The sequence below is a fragment of the Rattus norvegicus genome, chromosome 15 (assembly GCF_021556685.1).
Source record: "Rattus norvegicus strain SHRSP/BbbUtx chromosome 15, alternate assembly SHRSP_T2T, whole genome shotgun sequence".
NCBI lineage: Eukaryota > Metazoa > Chordata > Mammalia > Rodentia > Muridae > Rattus > Rattus norvegicus.
Window position 1 is genome coordinate 105258541 of NC_141548.1, and position 12378 is coordinate 105270918.

The 12378-nt window shown below is 42.6% G+C and overlaps 1 protein-coding gene across 5 annotated transcripts in view; it reads left to right on the forward strand.

The window, feature by feature from the left end:
• The window catches only part of Pcca (propionyl-CoA carboxylase subunit alpha), a 334592-nt gene that overhangs the window by 8209 nt on the left and 314005 nt on the right, over positions 1-12378 (forward strand).

Genomic DNA, 12378 nt, shown 5'->3' on the forward strand with positions numbered 1-12378 from the left:
CAGCATTTGTATTTTATACATTAAAAGACCAATTTGACCTGAGAAGATAACTCAGTCAGTAATGTGTCTGCCATCCAAGCATGAGAAACTGAGTTAGGCTCTCTGGAACCCATGTAAAAAATGCTGGTGTGGTATGCAACTTTAGTCCTAGTGCTGGGGGAGCCAGTGAGTGATCTCTGGGTATATTGACACCCTGACTTACAAAGTAAGGTGGAAAAATATCAAAGAGTGACCTTCTACACACATATATACACACGTACATGTACCCGCATGCAAAATGCATATGCACCAACAAGTGCACATCCATATACCATGCATACATTTACATAAAAGGAAAGGACTGATTTTTATCTTTAAAACATTAAAAACTGAATACCTTTTTTTCTTTTTAGTTTATAGGTGAAAAAATTTAAAACATTAAATAAAAGTAGAAGCACATGGGTCTCTGTGAGTTTGAGGCCAACATAATATGCTTCAGGCTCGCCAGGCTAGAGTTAGGCTCTGTCAAAAAAACAAGGTTAATTTGAAATGTAAGTAAAGAGGGTTGGGGATTTAGCTTAGTGGTAGAGCGCTTGCCTAGCAAACACAAGGCCCTGGGTTTGATCCCCAGCTCCAAAGGAAAAAAAAAAAAAAAAAAAAAAGAAATGTAAGTAAAGAAATATATCTAATAAAAAATTTTTAAAAAGAAATAATAAAAAAAAAACAAGGTTAAAGGAACAGTATAATGATTTTTGTTTTTTTTTTTTTGTTTTTTTTTTTTTGTTTTTTTTTTGGCTTGAATTTCAATTGTAGAGTCAGGTATAGGATAGAATTAGTGTTCCTACCAATTGAGAGGAAGAGGTTGGTTTTAGAGCAGTCCTTCTCAACCTGTGGGTCATGGCCCCTTTGTTGGCAAACCTCCCCCTCCAAAAGTATTTACATTATGAGTCAGAACGGTAGCAAAATAAGAGTTATGAAGTGGAACAGAAATAAGGTTATGGTTGGGGATCCTCACAACATGAGGAACCGCATTAAATGGTAGCAGTGATAGAAGGTTGAGAACCTTCTAGAGACTGAGAAGGGCTGAGGAGAGCACACAGTTGGCCCTTTCAAAGTTGCTTCCAAGGCAGACAGAGCCAGAGCAAAGCCCTTGGGTTACTTTTTTTTTTTTTTTTTTTTTTTTTGTTCTTTTTTTTTGGAGCTGGGGACCGAACCCAGGACCTTGCGCTTCCTAGGTAAGCGCTCAACCACTGAGCTAAATCCCCGGGTTACCTTTTTGAATAACCCACAGAGCTTCAATATTACGGCCATACGAACTGTCCTTCAGAAATGTGGTTGAATGCGTATCGATCCTGATTTCTGCAGAGGTAAAAGTTTTACCTTGAGCCTTCCCTGTGTGACTTTAAGGTTTAGCCCTGCTCATTTGGGCCTGGAGCCAAAGCTTAGTCAAAAGAATGGTCTCCTGTGATTCTTACCAGGGAAGAACTGTTTCCAAGATCCAATGTGTAACTTGGCTTCAGGCTAATGACCACCAGGCTCATTTCACATGCTCATACGCAAGTGAAATATACGCAAGTGGCCAGCTGCCATATCAGACAGTGCAGCTCACATTGTGTCACTGAACTTGCTGTCCTTTGAGGTGAGGAAACTGACTGACTGTGGCAGAGGTTTGAGAGGTAGGAGCTTTCAGGATTGAAAATCCTGAAAATTTCTGTATAGTTGGGGTTGGAAGAAATGGCTCAATGGTTAAGAGGGCTTACTAATATTGCAGAGGACAAGGTTTGGTCTCAGGACCTACATGTCGACTTACAACCATTTATAACTCTAATTTTAGGGAATCTGACACTGTAGGCTTAGATTTTTCAAAACCTAGTTTAATAAAGGTTTTTAGACACTTTAACCTCCTTTTCAGTCCACCACCTACCAGAGGCAGTGTAAAGGAAGGGTTACTAGGGCAAAGGAGGATGTGGGCCTGCTTAGAAGTAGTTCTTTGGGACAATTCCAATCTTCACTGTCGGTATATCAGCAATTTAGGTCACATGAATCAGCAGCAGGAGCTCAGTCCACTTGCAAACACCATTCACAAGTCAGTGATGGCATTTCAATCCAGGAGAAACTCTGGGGCTCTGCCAAGAGGCCTGCGTCTGTGCAGAAGCAGCAGGAAACTGCCAGATTACCACTAGAAGTTCTTTGTCTATGAAGTCACAACAAGCAATGGTCAGAAAAGAAGGCAAGGCCACAGAGGAGGAGTCAATGTCACAGGGTCATCAGTGAAGACCGATGAGGACCAGCAAAGAGTGGCGAGGCAAACCAATGCAGGAGCATCCTCCACACTTATACCCTTTCCAAACACCACGTGCCCTCTCAAGGGTCTGCTCTAGCAAAACATCCCTCCATGTGTCTGTTTCAGCAGAAACATCCTCTCATAAGAATTTCCAGAAAAACATCACATGACACAACTAAGTTTTTGAAGAAACTGGACATTTCTACTTCATGACACCTCGTCTGAAACCAGAAGTCTCCTTCACACATGCGGTGCCCATATATACATTTAGGACAAACACATACACATCAAATAAGCAGACAAAAGAAAGGAAGAAAGAGAAGGAAGAAACAAAGATAGGTGGCTAGGGTTAGAGTGATGGCTCAGTGATTAAGAGCACTTCCTGCTTTTCCATAGGACCCTGGTTCAATTCCCAGCACCCACATGGCAGCTCAAAATTGTAAATCCAACTCCAGGGATTCTGAGACCCCCACACAGGCATATAATGCATGTAAAATAATAAATAAATAAAATTATAAAGAAACAAAGTGCCCATGATGAGGGGAGCAGGTGTGAGTGTTCAATGTCAGAGCGGCCTGGGTACGCTTGGTAAGGGGGGTCCACGTGGTGCCCTGGGTGCAGGTGGGCTAGCAGGAATGGCACGGTAGGAGTCTAAGAGAGTGGCTGAAGCTTTTGAGTTGGATTATGTAATTTCCTCATGTTCTAGCTTAGTGTGGAGGCAGGCGGGAGAATCTTGATTGTACCATGCTTCTCCGATGGGAGCTGATCTGCTTAGGATGGGTATTTAGGTGAACCATCCAGGTGTCTGAAAGAAACTATGTGTGATGACATAGTCTGGCCTCCATTAGGAGAGATGCGCTCCTCAGAAGGGCCTGGTGGTCTGTGGAAACGCTGCAGTCAGTCCACAGCTGAAGCTTTGAGTCTCTTGAATTACATGCAGAGGAGACAACCTTCCTTCACCTAAATAAGCAGACATGAAGCATCAGCTTGTGCTTCTTCTCTTGGCAGGGTCGTCTGCATCTTTTCGAGTTAGTTCATCGACAGAATTGTTTTATTTTTAGGTCCTGTTCACCTGGGTATGTTATGTGGCTTTGGTCATGGCAGGACTCATGTGGAAATTTTCTTTGAGATGATTGCTAGTGGATTATCTAGTTTTACTCATAGCGAGACACAGCTCCAACCCAAAAGCAGTGTTATTTTACCGTCAAAGGATACTTATTTTCTTGTTTTCTTTCAGTGGCTAACTTAGTCTGTCCAAAGGCCCAGTCATGTCCTCAGTTTTGGGTTAATTTACTGTATGCTGACAAGACTGCGTTAGGTATGACTCTCTCCTGCTGTGCTCTTAGCAGCTTTAAGGCCGTGGAGCGCTATAACTGCTCTCTTTTGCACATGAAGACATTTCCTGTGCTCTTGAGAATTGACAGAGTTGAGATTTGTTCCCATGTTGGAGTGTAGATGAGAGTTGTTTAATGAGTATTATTACTCTAATGGCAAGTCTTAAGTGGCTTGGTATGCTTTTTTGAGGCCAAAGCTGGGCACTTTGAGCTTTTGTGTGATATCTTTACCTTTAGGGGCACTTGACAGCCTGTAAAGAGTCATGTGATCCTTTTAATGAGTCTCTTGGGAACTAAGGAGATATCTGACTTACATTTTGTGAAAGGCCCTTAGGGGTGATTTGTTCCATGTCTTACAGTTCTGCAAGAGTAGAACGGAGCATCAGCCATGTGTCCCTGATGGTCATGCTGCATCCGTGTGCCATGCTGACCAGGCACTTACTTCTCCCTAGGAATGGAAACGACAAGGTCCCTTTCTTTCCAAGGAGGAGTGTCAATGGCAGTATGTTGTTTAAAGGTTTTTCCTCAAAACATTTATTTTGTGTGAACGCTGTCCACTTTACCACTGAACTCTGTTGGTGCAAAGCTCTCGTCTGAGGGAATGAGAGATGGTACTACACCGGAGCCAAGTAGGAGTGAGCACTGAGGTGGAAATATCTGGTTTCTTTGGAGACTCAGTTGTGTCATGTTCTGTCTTTCTAGAAACTGTTATGAGAGGATGTTTTTGCTGAAGCAGACGTATGGGGGATGTTCTGCTAAGAACAGGCATGTGTTTCTCTGGAGGCACCCTGGAAAAAACACATGTGATGTTCTGTTAGAGCAGATGCTTGAGAAGACATGTGGTGCTTGCAAAGGATATAAACATAGCCCAACGGACAGAGACAGGGCTGTGTGGTGTTGGTACACGTTGCCATTCTTCACTGGCCAGTGTTGGGTTTTGCTGACAATGCTGCATGATATTGGCATTCTTACCATTCTTACCATTGGTTATCATGACTTCATAGAGAGAAACACACCACAAAAGCTGGTGGTGTTCCAGCAGTTCTTGGGGCTGATTGGCAGAGCCTTGGACAGGTTTCTTCTAGATCAACCTGCCATTGCTGATTAGTGAATGCCATGTGAACTGAACTGCTGATCTCCTGATAACACAGACTGAACTTGCTCCAAGGAAATATTTCTAAACAGGTCAACATCTGCCTTTGCTTTATTAACCTTTCCTTTCCACTACCTCTGGTGGGTGGGGGATCGAAGGGAGGTTATTTATTAGAAGTAGGTTTTAATGACATCTAAGGTTCCAGACCCTGACCTGGGCTACAGCCTCACGTTGCCCCAAATGACAATGATAGTGGCTACACAGACTTTATAGTCATAGAGCAAAAAGTAAGTTTGGCATTGGCCAACTGCATTGGTGAGGAAATTGGATGTGTGGATTAAAGAAAAGTACAGAGATGTCTGCTATAGGTTTCAGACATTATTTGAAGACAGTCTTGGTCTTTGGTTTTAGGAAAGCTATTAGTTAGCCAATTTAACATGGCTTTAGCTGGCATTTGATGCGTTAGGTCAGATTCAGAAAGTGGGTGCTAAGTAACTGTTAAGGAGACTCAAAAGAGCCAAAGATAATTCTGGACTTGTGAGATTCAGTAGTTCACAATTGTGAAATTCTTGATAGTGCTTAGAAGCTTCTAAAAAATATCCATCCATCCGTCCGTCCGTCCGTCCGTCTGTCCGTCCGTCCGTCCGTCCGTATGTGGTGCTTACATGCCCTGTTGGCATGTGTGGCAATTAGAGGACAATTTGTGGGAGTTGGTTCCCTTTGTTTCCATGTGGGGCCAGGTAATCAAATTTAAGACATCGGACTTGTGAGCAGATGCCTTTACCCATGGACCTCTCATACTTGCTCCCTCTAGAATCTTTACTATAGGTGGTTTGTAATAGAATCTTTCCCCAGGAGCTTCAGTTTATAAGGACTCCTCAGGCTTGTTTTGTTCTCAGGCAGAGGAAGTTACTCTTTGCCTCTGGACTTGCAGGTCTCCTGTGCCAGCCTCCCACATAGCTGCAACAGATGTGTTTCACTACACCCGACTTTCTTAGGTTTTCCATGCTTAGGAAATATCAGAAAAGAATTCTGAGCTGCGCTTGTAACCTTTTTGTTATATGCTTTAAAAAATAACAAATGTTAAGTATCTTTGTGTAATGTTCTAAAGTTGCAGAATTTTACTATATTCCCTACATTTAAAAGCATAATTTTTTTTTAAAAAAAGATTTACTTATTTTATATGTATGAGTGCTCTATCTGCATGTACACCTGCATGCCAGAAGACAGCATCAGGTCCCATTACAGATGGTTGTGAGCCACCATGTGGTTGCTGGAAATTGAACTCAGGACCTCTGGAAGACCAGCCAGTGCTCTTAACTGCTGAGCCATCTCTCCAGCCCCTGAAACCATAATTTTTGTGTTGCGGTTTTAGCAAAATTGTGTTTGCCTTGGGTTCTTCATTTTCAAACTTTCATGAAAGTGTTGCTGGGACTGAACAAGCAGAACCAAACCAGTTCATACTGGCAGTTTCAGGCTGGATTGGGAAGGCTCTCTAACATAGGTTGTCTTTCCCTGGCTTGTTCTGTCTTCTGTAATGATGTCTGTGTCTAGTTTCTGGCTAACTAGGGATCTCCATGCCTTTTCACGTACTGGGCTACATTGTTGCGAGTTTACATGGCTGCATACTATCTGTCTTTTTTTTAACCGAGTACTTTTAAGTAATAATAAAAAGATTCCTGGGCATATACCTAAAAGATGCTCCATATAACATATAACATATAAATAACAAGGACACATGCTCCACTATGTTCACAGCAGCCTTATTTATAATAGTCAGAAGCTGGAAAGGACCCAGATGTCCTTCAACAGAGGAATGGATACAGAAAATGTGGTACATCTACACAATGGAATATTACTCAGCTATCAAAAACAATGACTTCATGAAATTCTTAGGCAAATAGATGGAACCAGAAAATATCATCCTGAGTGAGGTAACAAAAGAACACACATGGTGTGCACTCACCGATAAGTGGATATTAGCCCAAAAGCTCAGATTACCCAAGATAAAATTCACAGACTACATGAAGCTCAAGAAAAAGGAAGACAAAATGTGGATGCTTCAGTCCTTCTTAGAAGGGGGAACAAAATACTCACAGGAGGAAATACAGGGACAAAGAGTGGAACAGAGACTGAAGAAAAGGTCATCCAGAGACTGCCCCATTTGGGGATCCATCTTATATGCAGCCACCAAACCCAGTCACTATTGCTGATGCCAAGAAGTGCTTGCTGACAGGAGCCAGATATGGATGTCTCCTGAGAGGCTCTGCCAGAGCCGTACTGATACAGATGAGGATGCTTGCAGCTAACCTTTGGACTGAACAAGGGGACTCCAATGGAGGAGTTAGAGAAAGGCTTGAAGGAGCTGAAAGGCTGAAAGGGGTTTGCAGCCCCATAGGAAGAACAACATCAACCAACCAGGTCCCGTCCCCCCCCCTCCCGCCCCTGCCAACCAAAGAGTACAGATGAAGGGACCCATGGCTCCAGCTGCATATGTAGCAGAGGATGGCATTGTCTGGCATCAATAGGAGGAGAAGCCCTTGGTCCTGTGAAGGCTCGATGCCCCAGTGTAGGGGGATGCCAAGGTGTTGAGGTGGGAGTGGGTGGGTAGGAAGGGGAGCATTTCCACAGAAGCAGGAGGAGGAGGATGGGAGAGGGAGGAACTGAGAAAGGGGATAACATTTGAAATGTAAATACATAACATATTTAATAAAAAATTAAAAAATGAAAAGATTCTAAAGCCACTGTGTTCACTTAGGCACTCTGCTACATTATTCTCTTCTGTTAGTTCATGTGTAACTTGTAGTAGACTTGTTTGATTCTTGAGCCCTGGTGGAGGTGTTTTAAGCTGTAGTTTTACACTACTGATCTGATCTTGAGAGTAAACTCATAATGTGCCGATTCACCTGGCTCAAACATTCTTCAAAGATTAGCTACTTAGAGATTTCTGGCCTGTTCTTTTCTTGAGGGCCAAGTTTAGCCAAGTCCGTTGTTCTGGTACCCACCGAGGGGTACCGATTCACTTTATTCTGAGAGTTACTTAACAATGCATGCCACATTTGCAAAGTCACACAAACTCGTTTGCAATCTCTGCTTGTTTACTGTCACAGTCTCAGCACTTTCTTAGCTGCCATGTTCAGAGTGAGTAACCCGCATGTTTCCTGTAACTCCTGATAGCGGTCCAGGTCAGTGCTCACCCTCAGGGGAAAGTCAGCTGAGGGCAGAAGTGGTTAAGTTGGGTGGTTTGAGGTGAAGAAAGGGTGAGGCTGAGCTTGGGCTGGTCTTCAGGTGCCTTCAGTCCTCTCCTGTGTGCTCAGCCGCTTCTGCACAGTTCCTCCCCCAAATGCATCACTTTGCATTTTGTCATTGTTGTTTGCATGTATTAACTGTGGGGCTTTCATTTTAATGGAAGAAGAACATTTAGAACCAAAACTTGAAGTATCATTGTATTAGTTAATCAATCGTTTGGCCACATATGCTTTCTGTAGATCTTTTCTCTTCCTACTCTTCATAGCAATAGCCGCTCACACATATCCCACACTAATGCTTTAGGGTTTTAGAGACAGTGTTATCCCATAAGCAGTGCTTAGTAGTAGGGCCTTACGTTGGTTATTTAAATTCTCAGAGAAATCATTGCAACACGTCTATTACTTCATGGGTAATTTTCTTCTTTTGCTGTCAGCACATTGATTTCAGTGTGCTGTACTTACCTGCTGGAGACTATCACACTGTATGACTGTGTTAGGTCTTCCTCATCTACTTCACAAACAACAAATATCTGTGCCTCTTTTCTTTTTTTTCTTTTTTCTTTGCTGTCACAATTTGTGCTGCAATAAACAGTCTGGGGGGCGACTCCCGGGGTCAGCATGTCGGTTCCTTGGATGTACATGTAAATGCTCAAGAGTGAAGGCTGAGCGCTCTGGAATCGACAGTCTTTTCTGCTCCAAGGTCCTAAGATCTGCTCCTCAGGCAGCTCATGTACAAAGCTCTGCTTGCTGAGGACATCGGAGCTGACGATTACGTCATCCTGAGCTGACAATTATGTCATCCGGTGCCCCTGTTCTCTGAAGTGAAGTCCCTGTGATCCTGAGAATCTCTGTGAATCCCTTGAAAATTCTCATTTAATGTCATCAGAAAAGAACTGTACCAATTAATATCATTATTTTGTGTGCTTTTGGACTGAACCCTGCTCTTCATAAATGCTATGCGAGCACCGAACCACAGAGTCGCGCCCGCAACTCCAGTACGCTTAATTCCTTGATGGCTAAAGAAACCATCTGATTTGAGCCTTACATGACATGTTTCAAAGGTGCAGTGACAGCACTTCCAGTGACCGACACCTGCCTGACCGAACTCCAGCCACTCAGTAGGAGGGTGCAGCCTAGAGCTGGGAACTTACTAGCTCTTGGTAGCTGGTGAGGTGCTGGGTCTGAGAGGAGAGCCCTCTCTTGTCACTTTCTCACTGTGTTGTGGAATAGTTTTTTTTTTCTTATAAAAAAAGGACAAGTTTGGGAAGGAGGCAGTGGATTTGGGTGGAGCTGCAGGGAGAATGAAATTCACATACGGCATATGAAAATTTAAAAAAAATTATGTATATATACAAATAATTTATTTACTTTTTCTTCTCTGTGTAGCCCTGGCTGTCCAGGGACTTGTTCTGTAGATCAGGGTGGCCTGGAACTGAGAGATCCACCTGCCTCTGCCTCCTAAGTGCTTTAAGGATTAAAGGAGTGGGCCACCATGCCTGACTAAAATATCATTATTTTTAAAAGAATATGTTGGCATGCTGCTGCAGTAGACCAGTGTGTGGCTACAGTGTTAGGAGAGCTGTTCAGAATGCCAGCTCCTCTGTCCCATGGGCAGAGCTGCATGTGCTGCTGCACACCTCATTGTGTACCCTGTTGTGTACATGACCTAGCTGTACGCCCTGTTTGTAGTGACCTAGCTGTACACCCTGTTGTGTACATGACCTAGCTGTACACCCTGTTGTGTACATGACCTAGCTGTATGCCCTGTTGTGTACATGACCTAGCTGTATGCCCTGTTGTGTAGTGACCTAGCTGTACACCCTGTTTGTAGTGACCTAGCTGTACACCCTGTTGTGTACATGACCTAGCTGTATACCCTGTTGTGTACATGACCTAGCTGTACACCCTGTTGTGTACATGACCTAGCTGTACACCCTGTTGTGTACATGACCTAGCTGTACACCCTGTTGTGTACATGACCTAGCTGTATGCCCTGTTTGTAGTGACCTAGCTGGATGCCCTGTTTGTAGTGACCTAGCTGGATGCCCTGTTTGTAGTGACCTAGCTGTATGCCCTGTTTGTAGTGACCTAGCTGTACACCCTGTTTGTAGTGACCTAGTTGTATGCCCTGTTGTGTACATGACCTAGCTGTACACCCTGTTTGTAGTGACCTAGCTGTACGCCCTGTTTGTAGTGACCTAGCTGTACACCCTGTTGTGTACATGACCTAGCTGTATACCCTGTTGTGTACATGACCTAGCTGTACACCCTGTTGTGTACATGACCTAGCTGTACGCCCTGTTGTGTACATGACCTAGCTGTACGCCCTGTTGTGTACATGACCTAGCTGTACGCCCTGTTGTGTACATGACCTAGCTGTACGCCCTGTTTGTAGTGACCTAGCTGTACACCCTGTTTGTAGTGACCTAGCTGTACACCCTGTTGTGTAGTGACCTAGCTATATGCCCTGTTGTGTACATGACCGAGCAGAGATGTTGGGAATGCCCGACTTTCACACCTATGGTTTGTTTTAGAGTTGACTGAAGCTGAATACGCATTTTTTGGAGGATGTTATCTTTGTTACTAAGTTTGTTGTGACATTGAACTTTTTCTAGTTGTTCCACTGAGGGCTGTAGAAGTTGAAATGATCAATTTTTTGATTTTCCATTAAAAAAAATTTATTAGTTCTTTGAAAGTCTAGATGGCTGAATTTTCATGTGAACATAGAGGGAGTGGGCGGAAGCTCCCGGAGCACCACCCTTTTCCACCCAAGTTATAACTTCCAACAGGCACCAATGTCATTTCTGTCTTTAAATTAAAAATCAAACTGGTTCCCTGATCTTCAACAGTTAAAAACTGGTAGGACTCAACTTTCTGGTGTGTAGAATTTGGGGTAATACAGAAGGGAAGTGGAGTGTGATCTCGGTATACAATGTGTGGACATAATATACTTAATTTAATCCTGTTCTCCCTCATTTTTTCTGGCAGTGTAAAGGGTTTAACAAGCTGCCCCTTTCATGTCTTCTGCTCACCTTCAAGTAGAGAATACATTTTACAGTCTTAGACTTTATGTTTTACGAAAGTATATGTGTTTAACTTCAGTTTAAGACACTTCTGTAAGACACTGCTCCTCGTCTGAGAGTGCTTTCAGGGTGTTCTAGGAGGCAGCACTAACTTCCTTTTGCTCTGTGTTTTCCCACTCTTCCAGGGTGGGTCTATCTTTACCAGCAACTACTAGACAAGTTGGTTTTTAAATTTTATTTTCTATTTGTGTGTATGTGCATGTGCATGTCCATGTAAAGGTAAGAGGACAGACTGCAGGAGTCAGTTCTATTCTTCCACCACGGGTTCCAGGGATCAAATTCAGGTCTTCAGAACTGCATGACAGGCACTTTTATCCCCAGATCTATATACTGTCCCAACACAGCATTTTCTTAAAACTTGATTATGCAACTTTTCTTGTTTTAACTTTCTGATTTAGACAATAGTTTATTAGCTGTGACTTAAAAATGCACAAATGGCAAACAAGGAATTGATTTAATAAAAATTAACTTTTTTAACTTTCAAAGGACATGTAGGAAGTAAAAAGCAAATGCACAGAATAAGGTCTGATAGTTGTGATTATATCAAATATAATCAAATATCCCTGATGAAGGCATGAGTCTAGAATATATTAAGAATCCTTATAACAGCAGTGAATGAAAATCCGGTTTGAGCTTGGTGGTGGTGCACCCCTTTAATCCTAGCACTTGGGAGGCAGAGATAGTTGGATCTCTGAGTTTGGGGCCAGCCTGATCTAAGTTCCAGGATAGCCAAGGCTACTTAGAGAAACCCTGTCTCAAGAAATAATAAGAAAGAAAATGGAATTTGAATAATAGTTATAGAATTTAAATAGACATTCCTCTAAAGAGAGCATAAAATTGTCATTTCACAAGCGTATGACAGACACTTGTTCAAGTAACGACATCCAGCTGGTTAGGATGGTGTCTGTCCTTCATCCCAGCCCTTGGATCTCTGAGAGGTTGAGGCTAGCCTGATCTACCTAGTTTCAGGCTAGCCAGGGCCACACAGTGAGTTCCTGTCTCAAAAACCAAAAACCCAGATTCAAACCTCAACTATGTAATGAAGACATAGGCATAGGCATAGTCAGGCTTCATCCCATGTGTGTTACGATTTTTATTACTCATTTTCTTAATGTCTCAAGGCATTAAGATATACTTTCTACAGACATAGTTAGCAATATACTAGAAGTCAACCTGGTAATCTTGGATTTTTATCCTTCAAATCCTTTTTTGTGCCAGAAAAAAAAGTCATAACTTATGACTTCAACAAATTAAAAAATGAAGGAAACTTTATTAGTTACTAATTGTTAAAATTGAAAAATCCTTAAAGCCACCACTTTATTATTTATTTATTTACTAAGTACCTAGGGCCTTGAGA